At 37.7% G+C, this 19,598-nt stretch overlaps 1 long non-coding RNA gene across 1 annotated transcript; it reads left to right on the forward strand.

Moving 5' to 3' along the window:
- The first annotated feature begins 6,536 nt into the window (after positions 1 to 6,536).
- On the forward strand, positions 6,537 to 18,527 carry LOC121479863. Its single transcript, XR_005984832.1, has 3 exons — positions 6,537 to 6,609; positions 16,847 to 17,017; positions 18,340 to 18,527. It is a non-coding gene; the product is annotated as an uncharacterized LOC121479863 (long non-coding RNA).
- Positions 18,528 to 19,598: the final 1,071 nt, after the last annotated feature.

Consider the following 19,598-nt stretch of genomic DNA (forward strand, 5'->3'; position numbering starts at 1 on the left):
ATGTTGGCAAATTGAACTCCAATAGAAAAATATACAAAAAGATTAATTTTCATATAATTGCTAGTGAGTTTCACAGAGCAACATCTCCATTGCTTCTAAAGGTCTTGCCTGGAACATGATGGGATTTTGTCATTAGGACAGAGGAGGATTGTTTTCTCCTACTGGTTATGGCTGGCAGGTCTATATTAAGACGTTAAAGGACATCAAAACTGGATTGTCCTCCAGATATAATTTCAACATAATTTCAATATTTGGATCCCACTCTTCTTTGAATTATTTATAATAGGAAATTGCTTTAGTAAGGCATTTCTGTTGTGAATTTCTTTAGAGTATTTTAATAAAGATTCTGGAGGAGCTCGAATACCAGATTCATTCCATGGGATCAGATGTTGCTAACAAAAATTTTTTATGCTTCAAAATGTCCTACATATTCTCAAATTATTGACAGTAGTTTAAATGAGAATAATGGCTAACAATAGAAAACTATGCCTGAAACTTTCCTGTTCTTAAAATTTATTAGACTCAGACCTGCTTTTTGTTGAAGACTTCTAAAGTGTTGAGAAGTAAAAGAATATTAAGTCTGTATTTTGGATGTGAAGAATAATTGCCATTTTTGTGGTTGGGAAAAGATAGCTAAATCTCATTTCATTGAAACTGATTTAAAGAGATCCAGTTAAAAAAAAATCCTTCGTTAAGTCAAATGTTTGATAATAAATGAAACTGCTGAATCCAATTAAGAGTGTGTTTTAGAATCTGACAACTATGAGTTGAAAATAAAAAATAGGTCCACTAGGTCACCAATGTGAATTTGTTGCCTTCAGTCTTCTTACTAAAACAATGCCATGAGCACTAAGTCTCAGAATCTAGATTATTCAGCATTTATTTTGAAATTGCTTTATAACAGACTTAAATTTAAAGAATTTGAGAGTAGCTTCTTTTTATTCTCTAAAAACTGGTGTCTTTTTTCACAAAATGCCCTTGGTTTCCTAGCTAGCTATATAAAAATAACAAAGTGGCCAATTCTCAAACATGAAAATGTCAAATTTCACTTTATATTTGAATGGTATATTAGTGCAGAAGCTAACTATGCCCATTAGATAGTCAGAGCAAGCTGTTATGTTTATAGAACATAGACATTATTTGGATTTCTGACGACTTCCCCAAAATATCAACTACTTTAGCTTCCCATTCTTGACATTCTAGTATACAATAAGTATACATTCATGTATACTTAAATTCTTAGATAGAGATGGGAATTAGAAGACAATTGATCACTTTGAATCTATAAGTTTCCCTATGGAGCCAAGCAAGAAAAGACTATTAAATTAATGCCTGGATTTTTTTATTAAAAATGTTAAAATATAAAATTTTTTTAAATGAGTAAAAGTCTCCATAGTCTCTCCTGCAAGCTCCTATTGAATATTATATGAAATGAATAATGTAATCAACTTTTTTGCTCTGTGATTTTCGATGACTCTTCTATAAATTTTACAGAAGAGAGCAATCTTCTTAATTAAAAATGGGTAGAATAACTATTTAATGTTCTTAAAATTATCATATTAGCTAGAGTAAATTGCTTATGTAAGCATCAGAAAACCATACTGTTGGGAACCAGTACATAATTGGATACCTATGACATTAAAAAGGATGACAGTGATACAACAAAGAATAAACAAAGGCAGTAAATTAATAACTGACACAGTCCATTCCATTGACTATTCAGCTTCCATGTGCACCCATACACACATTGAAACTCCTGAATTCTATATTTCCACCAAACAAGATACAACTATCCATCTCAAAATCCTCATCCCTTCCCCAAAATGAAGCAACTCAGATTTCCAATAATCATTATATCCACCCATAGCTAGGTGCAAGTGGAAATATATATTTAGTTTTACAAGACTGCCAGATCTTTTTCCAAAGTGATTATACAATTCTATACTCCTTCCAACAATGTATGAACTCTAGCTGTTCTGTACACTTACCAATATTTGGTTTTGTCCTCCTGTGTATTATAATCTAAATACAAATATGTGTTGATTTTAACAGCTATTATTGCTTCAGAACAATGACCAATTAAACAAATAAAATATAATAGTGGGTTTCATTTATATTCTTTTCATAACTCAGACTTATTATTTTTTTTTATGATAGTCACACAGAGAGAGAGAGGCAGAGACATAGGCAGAGGGAGAGGGAGAAGCAGGCTCCACGCACCGGGAGCCCAACGTGGGATTCGATCCCGGGTCTCCAGGATCGCGCCCTGGGCCAAAGGCAGGCGCCAAACCGCTGCGCCACCCAGGGATCCCCGAGACTTCTTTAAATAACTTCCTGTGTTTCACTCATGTATCACGTGGAAAAATGGTGGCCCAGAAGTCTACTCTATACATAGAGTAGAAGTCACTGGGATTTATTGCTAAAGCTAGGAAGCCATAGTCTCTTGGCACACACACTACAGCCTGATAGCTGCAAGATTTTATATATATATATATACACACACACACACATATATATATAATTCCTTTATTTTTTTAATTTTTTTATTTATTTATGATAGTCACAGAGACAGAGAGAGGCAGAGACATAGGCAGAGGGAGAAGCAGGCTCCATGCACCGGGAGCCCGACATGGGACTCGATCCTGGGTCTCCAGGATCACGCCCTGGGCCAAAGGCAGGCGCCAAACCGCTGTACCACCCAGGGATCCTTATAATTCCTTTATAATAAAGCCTATAATACTAATTTTTCAAAATTTTGGTGTCTTCTTTCAGGTACGAATGGCTTTTAGGGATATACAAAAGGAGGTGAGATTAAATTTCAATTCTCTAAATTTCCTGACCACATCACTTTCCTTTGCTCCCATTTTACTATACCCTACTGTGATGTTGACCCTGATTAAGGTTTTAGTTTCATTCCTTTATCTAGTGACTTCTCCCTAAAGAGCAGCATGGACTTGTCAGTTCAAGAAGCTTAGGGAAGAAAATGCTTAATAATCTCCTTGTGGAAATAGGATAACAGAGAAAGCTGTATCTATCAGAAATTCTCTCAGCAAGAATACTCTGTATGGTCATACAAAACACTGATAAGTAACTTAGTTAAGAGGAGTCTCCAAGTGACATAGTAAATTTCCTTATTGGGCAAGGATGTCTACTAACTGTAAAGAAGCACAAATTAGAGGCCAGAGCTAAATGTCTTTGCTAAAGAGAAACATTCCTTTTCCTCCATACAGATTTCAGTCTTTTTCCTATGCAATGATCAAATATTTTAAAAATACAGTCAAACATGCACTATTATTATTGGCCTGTCCCAGACACTGGGTTATTTTATTAGCTTCCTCAAGGTGTTGATATATCTGGGTCCTACCGAGGCTGCTGTCCCACCTTTTTTTCCTGTCCATTACAGTGAAGAACAGGCACTATATATCTATACAATTTCTTATCAGTAGCTACTTCTATAAGTAAATACACACCTTAGAACAAGTACTAACATTATAAAACCAAGGCAAATGAGAAAATTTTAGACAGATTTCCTTTGTTTCTCTGAATAAAGATACAGTTTCATTAAGATTAGCATCTAAATATAATATGAGCCTCCCATGATCTTAGAAACAGTAATTCTCTCTTCCTAGTTGGCAAGAAATGATGTATAAATTAATTGAGAGGACACTGAAAATAAACTTCCTCTAATTCACTATCTGAACCACTCTTGGCCTTAGAAATGAAATCTTTCTATAGTCCCAAGAAGCTATGTCTTTGTATCCTGCTGCTATGTCTGGGACTTACTCTAGGGAAAATTATAGCAGTGTTTGCCTCCAACTGGCTGCAAGTAAAAGGAGACACTGGGTAGAGATCAGAAACTTGATATTTTTACCCAAGTTTTGCCTTAGGGTCAGGGTGTCTCCACCCTACTACAACTTTAGTCCCCTGAAGCCTGTGTATCCTCCAGACAACATTTCAGCTAATAAGAGGAGGAAGCCTGTCAATAAGTGGGACTTCTGTGTGTTGATTTCCACCCTCTGTTAAAAGTCTCATCTGATGTCCCCTATGCTGAAACTCTCTTCTCATGCTTCATCATGGGGTCCACCAGAGAAATCCCTACCTTCAAAGGTCCCCAGGCTGGTAGGCAAAACAGACACCCTAGTCACAGACTTGTTAAGAACAATTTTTGTACTTAAATACTGAGAGAAGAATATCAAGCAAAAGATAGCAGGAAGATGTAGAATTAGAATGTGCTTTCTTTTTAATTAGACAAACATAAGGACCCATGCCTAGAGCACTGTTATGGAGAAAGATGATCTACCAGACTCCTGTTTGCTCATGGGTCCCAAAGTGTATCATCAACAGTTGTTTACTCTAGGATGGGTATGAATTTTTCTGAATGACTTTCACAGATACTTAAAGGTTCTCCCCTTAGAGAACCACTGGAGATGCAGTGAGGATAAAACGGTAAAAAATGCAGCCAGGAAAGGGAGAGCAGAAAAGCCAAAAAAAAAGAAAAAAAAATTAAAAAGGAGAGATCACTAAATGAGCAATTATGACTACAAGTAATGAATCATGTGTCTCCCACCCTTAAAGAGGCCACACCTCATCTTATTTATTTATTCATTATTCAGTAAACATTTATTGAGCAGATGCTGTATGCAGGGCATTATGTTAGGTGGTTTGGTATGAGGGATACAAAAACAATACAAATTCTGCTTTTAGGAACTTAGAATTTAATTGCATTCCCTAAAAGCCCATATTTCCCACATAGACATTCTACATTTGACCAAGTGTATAGCTGTTACACCAAATTTTCAGAGGAGACTGGCCTCTAAGTCTCTGATTATCTCTGAATTCTCATTATTTTTCAGCTGCAGGAAGATGCTCGGATTCGAGGTAAAAGAACAGTATTCCAGGTTTGGATAAGCCAAGAGTGGTGGGAGGGAATAAGGAGGAGTTCAACCCAAAGTCTCATCTTCCCTTTGACTAAGAGCTGGAGTTGAGATGTTCTTTTCTTTTCCCCCTTCAGCCAAGTGAAACATTGGCTTTACTTGAACTCCCATGAGCACTGCTAGTCTTTCCTCTGCCCAACCCAATTAGCTGGACAGGTTCAGAGGGATCCTTTACCCCAATGGGATGGCAACAGAGGACCTGAGGATACTCTCAGACCTCAGTAAGACATGGCTTTTTTCAATAGAGGAGAGACAGCAAGCATAGAGGTAAGCAGCGTCCCAGCTCTGCTATATGGGCTTAGCAGGGCTGGCATTGGGATTAAATAGTGGGGAGATCAGAACAGAATGCTTATTCAGAGTAGTCAAATTAAAATTCTCAAATGCCCAGATGCAAATTCTAGTGTTTAAGAAAAATAACCGAAACATCCAAAAGCCTAGAATTATAGCATAAAAGCCATATCTGGAGCTCCTTCCTTCACCCATTAAAGAAAGAATGTATAAATCGGGGCTTTCAAACCTCATTGTTTTGTACATGTATACAAACCACCTGTATACCTTGTTAAAAAGCAGATTCCAATTCTGTAGGTCTAGCATGGGCCGGAGATCCTATATTTCTAACAGGCTACCATGTGATTCCAAAACTGCTGATTCATGAATCAGACTTTGAGTATTGAGGATATAAATAACTGAGCCCAGTAAAATATCCTCCAATGTCAGAATAAAATAAGATTTATTTCAGGGATTTCCAAGTCCCATGGAAATATTGAGGAGTCTTCAGATGTGGGTGGAGGAATCAGAGAGAGGAGGAAATCAAAAGGAAATTTCTGATTAGTCTAGAGGTCTCTCTGGGAATTAAAACTACCCTATGCTTTTCTAGCTCCTCCCCAAAACATAGCTCATAAGAGTCCAAAACTTCTTGGATCTTTAAATATAGCTAGTCCAGAAAAAAACCCTCTGATCTTTCTCCAAGCCTAGTCAATCACCTCCATTCCAGAATGTAAGAAAATATGACCAGGCAGCATCCACTATGAGATACAAAGGAAACTTGTCTTGGCTGCTGATCCTTAAGGGTCAACAGGTCAAAAGAGCTGAGCTTACCTCAGCTTGAAAGATATTCTTCTTTATCCAAGTGACCTCCAAAGAGGTCACTGCAGGGTTCTGGGAATACTCACCTGATGACCTGGAATGTAAAAATGTTGATTTATGATCCTAACAATTGCTGCCATTAGTTTTCTGCCTCCTAAAAGTGGGGGAGGAGGGGATTCAGAATAGGATGAGAATTCAAGCCTCACTGTACACATTGTCCATACAAAAAAAGGAGACAAGAAGTGAGAAATCAAGGACCTGGGCTCTAGTGGAAGTGCCCTGGAATTGAGACATTTTGCCAACTCCTAATGCCCAGCCCTGGTTAAACAGATCTGATGGCTATGATTCACTATGTTTTGCAAGTGACCAGATGACTGGTGCCACATTCTGCAACTGACAGATTTGTAAGTTTCTAGTTAAATTCTAACTTCTCCTTCTTTGGCTATAGTCCAAAGTTAGGATGTGAGCAGGGTTCAGGGCCCTCAGGGAGACATTTCTAAACTCCTGTAAGAGAATGACTCCTTCATGTGTCCACCTCAGGGATGAGCAACTGCTCCATGACACCCAGGTCATCTACAGCTAAGACTGGGTAAGTAGCTCTTTTTGATAATCCCCAAAGGAGATGGCAACCACCAAGATACGGGTATAGTGGCTAGGAATATAGCTGCCTCTGAGCCTTAAGCTTTCAGAAGCCTATACATACAATATACATCTCTCCTAAAGGGGCAGGAGGTAGCCCCCCACTATCAAGTAGTGGTGAACTACAGAATCAGGGCTTCTTCCTCCATCCTCAGCCCCATTAGAAATACCTGTAATCTCAGGAACAGTCCTGGCCCTCACCATAATAGATGTGGAGAGATTCTCATCATTCAGTTGATGGAATAAGGGAATACAGAAAGAATGTCAGGTAAGAAAAGAAAGCACTAAAGAAGGAATAAAAAATTAGGAGTTAGAAGAAGGACTTAGAAGAAGAAAACCAATAAGAATTAGAAAGTCCAATGCCCCAACATTGGGAGATGTCAATTTCTTTTCCAAAAGAAAAAGACTAGGATTGATTGGGAACATAACAGAGTAGAAGAACCCTAAGCTCACCTCATCCCATGAATATAACTAGGTAACACGCACATTAGCATAAATAACCCAGAAAATGATCTGAAGACTAGTAGAACAAACTTCACAACTAAAGGTAGAGAAGAGGCCACATTAAAGAAGGTAGAAAGGATTAAGACACAGTTGGAAAGTGAAACAGACCATGGCTGTTCAGGTGGGAGGGGAGCTTGAGAAGGGAAAAAAACATAAGACAGCCCAGGAATGGAGAGGATAAATTCCCATAATATTTGCCTTTGAAAGCAAGAGGGGCTGAATGCCATGAGTTCTCACAACCAGCAGGACTTAAAGCCTGGAATTTTAAAAATCAGCCAACTAAGCTCTGAGAGAGTCCAGAGGATGTTAGGAAGCCATGTTCTTAAAAAGACAGCATGACAAACAGCCTGTACAGATATAGTGTAGAACCATCAGTTTGAAAAATGCCAGGGCAGAAAGAAAGAGAGCAACTTGTTCATCTCACAGCAGCATGGCTTGCAGAGACAGAGATCACAGAGACCTATCCAGAAACAAAGGAGCTACCAGGCTCCATTTCCCTCCCCCACTTCTCCCTCCCTGCACAAACAACAGCCATCTATGGGAACTAGCATTGGCGCCAGATACAGAGAGACAAAAGGAGACTGAGAAATAAGTTCCGAATGAAAGAACAGGACCAAACCACAGCAAGAGACCTAAGGGAAACAGATATAAGTAATATGCCTGATAGAGAATTTAGGGTAATGATCATAAAGAGACTCACTGAATTTGAGAAAAGTGTGCAAGTCATTAATGAGACACTTAACAAAGATTTTTTTTTTTGCTATTCTTTTTTTTAATTGGAGTTCAATTTGCCAAGTGCCCCCCTCAGTGCCTGTCACCCAGTCACCCCCCACCTCCCACCTACCTCCCTTTCCACCACCCCTTGTTCGTTTCCCAGAGTTAGGAGTCTCTCATGTTGTGTCTCCCTTTCTGATGTTTAAAAAAAAGAACCAATCAGAGATCAATAACACAATAAATGAAATTTAAAATGCACTTGATAGAATAAACAGCAACCTAGATAAATCACAGGAACAAATTCATGACCTGGAAGACAGAGTAATGAAAAGTAATCTAGCTAAGCAAAGAAGAGAAAAGAAAATTATGCAAATTGGGAATAGTCTTAGAGAACTCAGTGACTCCATCAAGTGTAGTAACATTCAGAGTATAGTGATCTCAGACGAAGGGAGAAAAAGGGCAGAAATTTTTTGAAGAAACAACTAAAATCTTCCCTAACCTGGGAAAGGAAACAGATATCCAGGTCCAGGAAGCACAGAGATTCCCTAAAACATTCAATTCAAAGACATCCACACCAAGACAAATAGTAAGTAAAATGGCAAAAAGTAGTGATAAAGAAAAGAGATTTTAAAGCAGCAAGATCAAAGAAGACAGTTATATACAGCTCCATAAGGCTATAAGCAGATTTTTCAGCAGAAACCTTACAAGCCAGAAGAGAGCAACATGATATATTCAAAGTGCTGAAGGGAAAAGTCTGCAGTCAAGAATATTCTATCCAGAAAGGCTATCATTCAGAATGGAAGCAGAGATAAAGAGTTTCTCAGACACACAAAACCTACTGGAGTTCATGACCTCTAAACTAGCCCTACAAGAAATATTAAGGGTGACTCTTTGAGTGGAAAGACCATAATTATGTGAGAGAATGAAAAGACACAAAAGCAACGAAATAAGTATTTCTGTAAAAAAGGATTCATAAAATAAAAGAATGTAAAATATAATACCATATACCTAAGACATGGTGGTGGAGAATAGTTCAAATTTAAGTAATCATAAACTTAATATAGATTGCTATATGCAAAAGATGTTATATACAAACCTAACCACAAATCAAAAACCAGTAATAGATATGCAAAGAACAGAGAGAAAGACATCCAAGCATATCACTAAAGAAAGCCAACAAACCATGAAAGAAAATAAAAGAAGGATCAGAGTAAATCTATAGAAACAAACACAAAACAAGTAATGAAATGGCAACAAATACATATCTATCAATAATTACCTTGAATGTTAATTGACTAAATGCTCCAATCAAAAGACACAGGATGACAGAGTAGGTAAAAAAAAAAAATTAAGACTCAACTACATGCTGCCTACAAGAGGCTCATTTCAGACTAAAAGACACCCACAGATTGAAAGTAGGGCGATGGAGAAACATTTACCATGCAAATGGAAATGAAAAGAAAGCCTAGGAAGCAATACTTGTATCAAACAAACTAGACTTTAAAACAAAGACTGTAACAAGAGACAAAGAAGGACACTATATAATAACAGAGGGAACAAGATACAATAACTGCAAATATTTAGGCACCTAACATGAGAGTATCCCATATATAAAACAGTTAATAACAAAGATAAAGGAAATAATAGGATTACAATGATAGTTGGGGACTTTAACGCACTTACATTGACAGAGAGATCATCCAGAGTATCAGCAAGAAGCCAGTGGCTTTGAATGACACACTGGACCAGGTGGATTTAACATATTCAGAACATTCCATCCAAAGAGCAGAATAGGTGATGGGCACTGTGGGGAACACTTGACGGGATGAGCACTGGGTGATATGCTATATGTTGGCAAATTGAACTCCAATAAAAAAAATTTTTTAAACAGCAGAATATACATTTTTTTCAAGTGCACATGGAATATTCTCCAGAACACACACATCACACATTAGGCCACAAAACAAGTCCCAATAAATTCAAAAAGATCAAAGTCATAACATGCATCTTTTCTGACCACAATGCTCTGAAACTAGATATCAACCACATGAAAACATCTGAGAGACCACAAAAGCATGACTTTAAACAACATGCTACTAAACAATGAATGGGTTAACCAAGAAATCCAAAAGTAAATGGAAACAAATGCAAATGAAAACACAAGAGTCCAAAACCTCTGGGATGCAGCAAAAATTGATTCTAGAAGGGCAATTTAGACAGGACTACTTCAAGAAGCAAGAAAAATCTCAAATAAACAACCTAACCTTACACCTAAAGAAGCTAGAACAAGAACAACAAATAAAACCTAAGAGCAGCATAAGGAAGGAAATAAAAAAGATTACAGAAGAACTAAATGATATGAAACTACAAAAAAAAAAAATTTTTTTAAAAAGGGACCGTATCAATGAAACCAGGACTTAATTCTTAGAAAAGATCAACAAAATTGATAGAGCTCTAGCCAGGCTCCTGAAAAAAAGAGAACTCAAAAACAAAATCACCAATGAAAAAGGAGCTATTAACAACAAATACAAACAATTGCAACAGATTATGAAAACCTATATATCAACAAAATGGACAACTTAGAAGAAATGGATAAATTCCTAGAAACACATAGTCTACCAAACTACCAAAACTAAAGCAAAGAGAAATAGAAAATTTGAACAAATTACCAGCAATAAAACTGATTCAGTAATCAATTCCCCAAAAACAAAATTCTAGGAACAGATGGCTTCATGGGTAAATTCTACAAAATATTTAAAAAATAGTTGTGCTAACTATTTCTTCAACTATTCCAAAAAATAGAAGAGTAAAAAAAAAAAAATTCAAATTCATTCCAAGAGGTCAATATCACCCTGATACCAAAACCAGATAAAGACACCACAAAAAAAGAAAAATACAGGCAATTATCTCTCATGAATATAGATGCAAAAATCCTCAATAAAATATTAGCAAACTGAATCCAACAAAATTTTTTAAAAATCACACACCATGATCAAATGGGATTTATTCCCGGATGCAAAGTTAGTTCAATATTCACAAAACAATCCATGTGATATGTCACATCAATAAGAAAGGATAAAAACCATATGATCATTTTAACAGATGCAGAAAAATCATTTGATGAAGGATAACATCCATTCATGCCAAAAACCCTTTGCAAAGCAGGTCTAAAGGAAACATAACTCAACATAATAAATGCCTAATATGAAAAACCCACAGCAACATCTCACTCTATGGTGATAAAACTGAGAGCTTTTCCCCAAATGTCAGAAACAAGACAAAAATATCCATTCTCACTGCTTCCATTCAACATAGTTCTGGAAGTCCTAGCTACAGCAATTAGACAACATAAAGAAATAAAAGGCATCCAGATTGCTAAGGAAGAAGTAAAATTCTCACTATTTGTAAATGACATATAAGAAAGAACCTTACAGACTCCACCAAAAAAAAAAAAAATAGAACTGATACATGAATTCAGTAAAGTCTCAGGATACAAAATCAATGTACAGAAATCTGCTACATTCCTCTACACTAATAATAAAGCAGCAGAAAGAAATTAAGAAAATAATCCCCTTTACAATTGCACCAAAAAACAAGAAAATATCTAGGAATAAACTTAACAAGAGGTGAAAAACCTACACTCTGAAAACTACAGAACACTGATAAAAGAAATTCAAGATGATACAAAGAAATGGAAAGACATTCCATGTTCATAGGTTAGAAAAAAGAATATTCTTAAAATTCTACACATTTAATCTACATATTTAATGCAACGCCTATCAAAATGCCAACAGCATTTTTCACAGAACTGGAACAAACAATCCTAAAATTTGTATAGAACCACAAAAGACTCCAAATAGCCAAAGCAATCTTGAAAAAGAAAAGCAATGCTAGGAACATCACAATTCCAGACTTGAAGTTAAATTGCAAAGCGGTAGTTATCAAATAATGTAGTACTGGAACAAAAATAGACACATACATCAATAGAATAGAAAACCCAGAAATAAACCAACAATTATATGGACAATTAATCATCAACAAAGGAGGATAAATATACAATGGGAAAAAGAATCTCTTCAACAAATGATGTTGGAAAAACTGGACAGCTACATCCAAAGGAATGAAACTAGATTACTTTCTTTCACCATGCACACACACAAAAAAAACTCCAAATGGGGAAGATCTATGGGGCACTTGGGTGGCTCAGCCAGTTATGCATCCAACGCTTGATTTCAGCTCAGGTCATGATCTAAAGGTTGTGACACTGAACTATACTTTGAGCTCCATGCTGGGCATGGAGCCTGCTTAAGATTCCCTCTCTCCCTCTGCCCCTCCCCCCACAAAATGGATTAAAGACCTAAATGTGAACCTTAAAACCACAAAAGTCCGTTTTCTTAATAAATTTATTTTTTATTGGTGTTCAATTTGCCAATATATAGAATAGCACCCAGTGCTCATCCCGTCAAGTGCCCCCCTCAGTGCCCGTCACCCAGTCACCCCCACCCCCCGCCCACCTCCCTTTCCACCACCCCTTGTTCGTTTCCCAGAGTTAGGAGTCTCTCATGTTCTGTCTCCCTTTCTGATATTTCCCACTCATTTTTTCTCCTTTCCCCCTTATTCCCTTTCACTATTTTTTATATTCCCCAAATGAATGAGACCATATGTTTGTCCTTCTCCAATTGACTTATTTCACTCAGCATAATACCCTCCAGTTCCATCCACGTTGAAGCAAATGGTGGGTATTTGTCGTTTCTAATGGCTGAGTAATATTCCATTGTATACATAAACCACAACTTCTTTATCCATTCATCTTTCGATGGACACCGAGGCTCCTTCCACAGTTTGGCTGTTGTGGACATTGCTGCTAGAAACATCGGAGTGCAGGTGTCCTGGCATTTCATTGCATCTGCATCTTTGGGGTAAATCCCCAGCAGTGCAATTGCTGGGTCATAGGGCACATCTATTTTTAACTCTTTGAGGAACCTCCAAACTGTTTTACAGAGTGGCTGCACCAGTTCACATTCCCACCAACAGTGCAGGAGGGTTCCCCTTTCTCTACATCCTCTCTAACATTTGTGGTTTCCTGCCTTGTTAATTTTCCCCATTCTCACTGGTGTGAGGTGGTATCTCATTGTGGTTTTGATTTGTATTTCCCTGATGGCAAGTATGTGGAGCATTTTCTCATGTGCTTGTTGGCCATGTCTATGTCTTCCTCTGTGAGATTTCTGTTCAAGTCTTTTGCCCATTTCATGATTGAATTGTTTGTTTCTTTGCTGTTGAGTTTAATAAGTTCTTTATAGATCTTGGAAACTAGCCCTTTATCTGATACGTCATTGGCAAATATCTTCTCCCATTCTGTAGGTTGTCTTTGAGTTGTGTTGATGTATCTTTTGCTGTGCAAAGGCTTCTTATCTTGATGAAGTCCCAATAGTTCATTTTTGCTTTTGTTTCCCTTGCCTTCTTGGATGTATCTCGCAAGAAGTTACTGTGGCCAAGTTCAAAAAGGGTGTTGCCTGTGTTCTCCTCTAGGATTTTGATGGAATGTTGTCTCACATTAAGATCTTTCATCCATTTTGAGTTTATCTATCACAAAAGTCCTTGAAGAGAGCAAAGGCAGTTACTTCTCTGACATTGGCCACAGCAATGTTTTTCTAGATATGTCTTCTAAGGCAAGGAATATAAAAGCAAAAACAATCATTACTACATCAAAATAAAAAGCTCTGCACAAAGGAGGAACAATAAAACTAAAAGGCAACATACAGAATGAGAGAAGATATTTGTAAATGACACATCTGACAAAAGGTTACTATCTAAAATATATAAAGAACTTATACAACTCAACACCCAAAAACACAAATAATGCAATTTAAAAATGGGCAGAAGACATGAACAAATATATCTCTAAAGAAGACATACAGATGCCTAACAGACACATGAAAAGAAGCTCAACATCACTCATCATCAGGAAAATACAAAACAAAACTACAATAAGTACAGATTCTTCCATCTCTTTGGTTAGGTTTATTCCTAAGTATCTTGTGGTTTTTGGTGCAATTTTAAGGGATTGATTCCTTGGTTACTCTTTCTTCTGCCTCATTGTTAGTGAGGCAATGCAACTGACTTCTGTGTATTGATTTTATATCTTGTGACTGCTGAATTCTTGGATCAGTTCTAGGAATTTTGGGGTGGAGTCTTTTGGGTTTTCCACATAGAGTATCATGTAGTCCATGAGTGAAAGTTTGAGCTCTTCTTTGTTGATTTGGATGCCTTTCATTTATTTTTGTCATCTGATTGCTGAGGTTGGGCCTTCCAGTACTATGTTGAACAACAGTGGTGAGAGTGGACATCCCTGTCATGTTCCTGATCTTTGGGGAAAAGCTCTAAAATTAACAACTCAGAAAACAACAGATGTTAACAAGGATGTAGAAAAAGGGGAACCCTCCTACACTGTCCGTGGGAATACAAACTTACCAGCTACTCTGGAAAACAGTATAGAGGCTTCTCAAAAAGTTAAAAATAGAACTACCTATGACCCAGCAATTGCACTACTAGGTATTTATCCAAAGGATACATACTAGAGTGATTTGAAGAGGCAAATGCACCCCAATATTTATAGCAGAAATGTCCACAATTGCCAAAATATGGAAAGAGCCCAGATGTCCATTAACAGATGAATAAGGAAGATGTGGTATACACACACACATGCATGCACACACAATAGAGATGTGGTATACACACACACACATGCATGCACACACAATAGAGTATTACTTAACCATCAGAAAGGAATGAAATATTGCCATTTGCAAACACCTGGATGGAACTAGAGGGTATTACACTAAGTGAAATAAGTCATTCAGAGAAAGATAAATACCATATGATTTCACTCATACATGGAATTTAAGAAACAAAACAGGTGAACAGAGGGGAAGGGAAGTAAAAATAAAGGAAGATGAAAACAAAGAGGGAGGCAAACCATAACAGACTCTTAACTATAGGAAACATACTGAGGGTTACTGGAAGGGAGGAGGGTGGGGGGATGAGATAACTGGGTTATGGGCATTCAGGAGGGCACTTGAAGTAATGAGCACTAGGTACTGTATGCAGCTAATGAATCACTAAATTCTACACCCCTGAAACTAATCATACAGTATATGTTAACTAAATTGAATTTAAATAAAAAATTTTAAGAACTACGATGAGAAACAACAGGTATTGGTGAAGATGTGGAGAAAGGGGAACCCTCTTACACTGTTGGTGGCAATACAAACTGGTGTAGCCACTTGGAAAACAAGATGGAGGTTCTGCAAAAAGCTAAAAATAGAACTGCCCTAGATCCAGCAATTGCACTACTAGGTATTTATCCAAAGAACAAAAAATACTGATGCGAAGGAGCACATGCACCCTGATGTTTATAACGGCATCATCAATAACAGCCAAATTACAAAAAGAGCCAAAAGGCCACTGACTGATGAATGGATAAAGAAGATGTGGTATATATATATATACCTACAATGGAATATTACTAAGCATCAAAAAATGAAATATTGCTATTTGCAACAACATAGATGGAGTTATAAAACTAAGCAAAATAAGTCCGAGAAAGACAAATGACATATGATTTCACTCATATATGGAATTTAAGAAATAAAACAAACAAGTAAAGGACTAAGAGAGAGAAAGACAAACCAAGAATCTGATTCTTAACTATACAGAAAAATACGGAAGGTTACCAGAGGTGATGAATGAAATAGGTGATGGGGACTAAAAACTATATATATTATGATGATAAGACAAAAAAGACTAGGGGAGGCAAAGATCAGGCTACAACACAGAGGTTTAATTTAGACATTAGGAATAGCTTCTCAATAATGACAACTAAGAAGAAAGAGGACTGGATAGTCAAAAAATATGGCAGCATGTTTTGCAGAGGAGTTCAGACACACTTTTATTTTAAAAGTCAGTAGGATATGTTTCAGATATGGTCCTTCATGAACCAGGAAATGAAGGTGAACTTCCTCCCTGATCTCTGTTTGAACCATTTTGGCCCTTTCTCAGTTAGCTATAGTGAAATAAAAACAATTCCTCTTAAAGAGATATAGCATTATACTTTAAACTGATCAGTGCTAAAACCAGGAAAGGGGGGCACCTGGGTGGCTCAGTCCGTGAAGCGTCTGCCTTCAGCTCAGGTCATGATCCCAGGGTCCTGGGATCAAGTCCCGTATCAGGCTCCCCACTATTCTCCTTCTCCCTCTGCTATTCCCTCTGCTTGTGCTCTCTAGCTACCTCTCTCTCTGTGTCAAATAAATAAATAAAATCTTTTTTTTTAAAGTATTAAAAACCTGAGAGGAATAACTGACAGGTAATCTCTACTCACATACATTTTAAATGTAATTATTATAAACCTTTACATATGAGGGGCACTTTAGTTTGGTCAAAACCATATTCAGGGTGCCTGGCTGGCTCAGTTCGTTGGGCACCCAACTTTTGATTTTGGTTCAGGTCATGATCTCAGGGTCATCAGATCAAGCCCCATGCCAGACTCCATGCTTAGTGGAGTCTCCTTCTCTTCCCCTCCTTCTACCCCTCCCCATGCACTGTCTCTCTCTTTCTCTCTCTCCCTCTCTCAAATAAATAAATCTTTCAAAAAACATATTTGACCTAGGTTTTTACTTAATTTTAATATTTCTCTGAGGCAAGCATGAAGAATTGTCCTGACTTTCTTGATGAAGACACAAGCTCTGATAAGCTATGACACTACATTTTCTAAGACCTGGCAAGGGCTATTTCCTGTGGGCCACATGATCATCAGAGAATTGCAACTCCCAGAGCATTAGTAATGCCCATTTCTGTGAAATGTGATAATAAAATCCCTAAGGACAGTGGAGGCCAGGGCAGGGGGGAATGGTGGGAAAGGATGGGATCTCTCCCTCTCTCATATATTCACAACTTTCTCTTATTTGGTACAGAAGTGTCGGGCCTCCAAATTCTGGGATGACCCTAAATTTGAGAAGCACTGGAGAGCTGCCATCAAGGGTCCACCCCTACAACCTAAGAAGATATTTCTCTGATAGATCAGCTTGCTACCCTGGACCCTAAGCCTACAATCAAGAGAGGAAAGCCTCTTCTGCTTCTGCCAGGTGTTTCACCCACATGACCTTTCCCATGAGCTCCACTCTGTCCATTCTTACATAGTCAGGAAACCAGGCCTCATGGATCTTCACTCTAACATGGCAGGGCAGCATCAAACCAAGCAGGTGTGCTCCAATACAAGGGACAGGAGTAAAAGAGTGGAAGGCTGAGGGCAGGGCCAAGTCATGATTTTTTGTCTCTCTGATCAAAGTATGTCAGGTGTGGATGGTTCCATATAGGGAAAATCATGGAGAGACAAGTATGGGATAAAGAGATGGAAAGTGAAAGGGAATATAAGGGAAGGGAGAAGAAATGTGTGGGAAATATCAGGAAGGGAGACAGAACATAAAGACTCCTAACTCTGGGAAACGAACTAGGGGTGGTGGAAGGGAAGGAGGGCAAGGGGGGGGGGGGAATGGGTGACGGGCACTGAGGGGGACACTTGATGGGATGAGCACTGGGTGTGTTTCTGCATGTTGGTAAATTGAACACCAATAAAAATTAATTTATTAAAAAAAAGAGATGGAAAGGTAAGAAAGTTTAAAAACATACTAAAAAATGTGCAGCTCATTATTCCCTTCTACAAAGTACTCTGGAATCCTGAATTACCTCTTTGGCTTAATTCAGACTCAAGAGTTAAACACAATAGGTCCATAATAGACTACATTGTCAAGATTTTCATTACTAAAGTACTTGAGTGTGCCCTCAAAGGCATTGCTTGAGTGACGTATGACACATACTGTGCATATGACACAGTTCCCTACTCTCTAGTTTCATCTGATACCTAATATCATTTAGAGAAGGTGACTCTCAGACACTTACCTGTGGCATATACTAAGCTAGTCACACTCTCTATATGGCCTGTGTTGGGAATTCCTTTCAAGAAAGAGTCTGAGTGATGGGTGACGAAGAAAGTGGGCTTATCTGCATGTGTCTAAATACAGTAACTGTATTTCCTTGAATAGTCCCCTTTAAATACTTTATCTCATATTTATCCCCCATATATCAGCAAAATACACAGGTTTCCAATATTTTGGCAAAAAAGAATACAGCTTTCTGAAAGAACACATACACGTACAAAAACTCTGTCATCATTCAAAATTCAATTTGGTTCAGAAATTAAGGCAGGGAGCTTCCTTTTCCTCCAGTAAAACATAGGCAGCAATGTAGGATAGCAAAGAGTGAACACTACATAGAAAGATGGTATACAACCAGTATACTTCATCCCTTGCCTCATGTTGGATATCTTGGGACAGGGTCATGAAAGCAGTGCCACCTGCCTAGTGAACCAAATTTCTTTCATTTCCATTCATGTGACTACGACATCTAGGACACAGCTTTAGTTACCTGAAAAAGAGAAGTCATTAGCAGACATCACCAATGCCCCGAAGTAACAGTGATACTCATGGGCAGAGACTCCAGGATCTATGGCTGCACCTGGGAACTTGGAAATCGAATGAAACCCAAGCACATCACAATCACCAAGCAAAGAAACCAGAAAACAACTGATAAAATAAATGTGATACAAAAGACAATTACTTTATTGATCCTTACTGGGTAATAGAATATAGTGACTGGATGTCCAAGGTTGGTTCATAAAACAACACTGTAGATTAGGGAAAGATATGGATTATAAGGTCACAAACCCATTTTGACTTTGTCTAAGTTACTCTGCTTTAGTGGGCCTCAGTTTCCTCCTCTGCAAATAATGAGGCATAACTGGAAAATACTGAAAGCTTTCATTTTTAATATCCTGTGATCTAAATTGTCTCACAGTCTATAATTCTAACATATAGCTCTTCTCCAGACTATGAAAAAACCATCTCATTCATTTGGGGAATACAAAAAATAGTGAAAGGGAATAAAGGGGAAAGAAGAGAAAATGAGTAGGAAATATCAGTGAGGGTGAGAGAACATAAGAGACTCCTAACTCTGGGAAACGAACAAGGGGTGGTGGTGAAGGAGGTGGGTGGGGGGATGGGGTGACTAGGTAACAGGCACTAAAGGGGCACTTGACGGGATGAGCACTGGGTTGCTATATGTTGGCAAATCGAACTCCAATAAAAAAGTATATGCAAAAAAAGCCATCTTGTCCAAAAATATTTCCTACAAGGAAGTAATATTTAGGATTTTATCAAAGATGGTGACCTTTGAACATACAAATGCATATATTACATGACAGGGAAGGTAAGGTTTTTAAATTCTTTCCTTTCTAAACAAATCTAAACAACTGAATATAACATACAAAAACTATACAACAGGGATGCCTAGGTGGCTCAGCAGTTAAGCGTCTGTCTTCAGCCCAGGGCATGATCCTGGAGTCCCGTGATCGAGTCCCACATCGGGCTCCCTGCATGGAGCCTCCTTCTCCCTCTGCCTATGTCTCTGCCTCTCTGTCTCTCAGGAATGAATAAATAAAATCTTAAAAAAAAAAAACAACTATACAACATAAAATTTAACCCCAGAAGTGAAAATTTATCATAACACCAGTAAAATAAGCAGAATGCATTATAGCAACAAACTACATTTTTTAAAAAACATTAATTCATTAGATGCTGACTTGGTATTTATTAAAATGCCAATTTTAAT

This window comes from Vulpes lagopus, chromosome 21 (genome assembly GCF_018345385.1).
Source record: "Vulpes lagopus strain Blue_001 chromosome 21, ASM1834538v1, whole genome shotgun sequence".
NCBI classification, from domain to species: Eukaryota; Metazoa; Chordata; class Mammalia; order Carnivora; family Canidae; genus Vulpes; species Vulpes lagopus.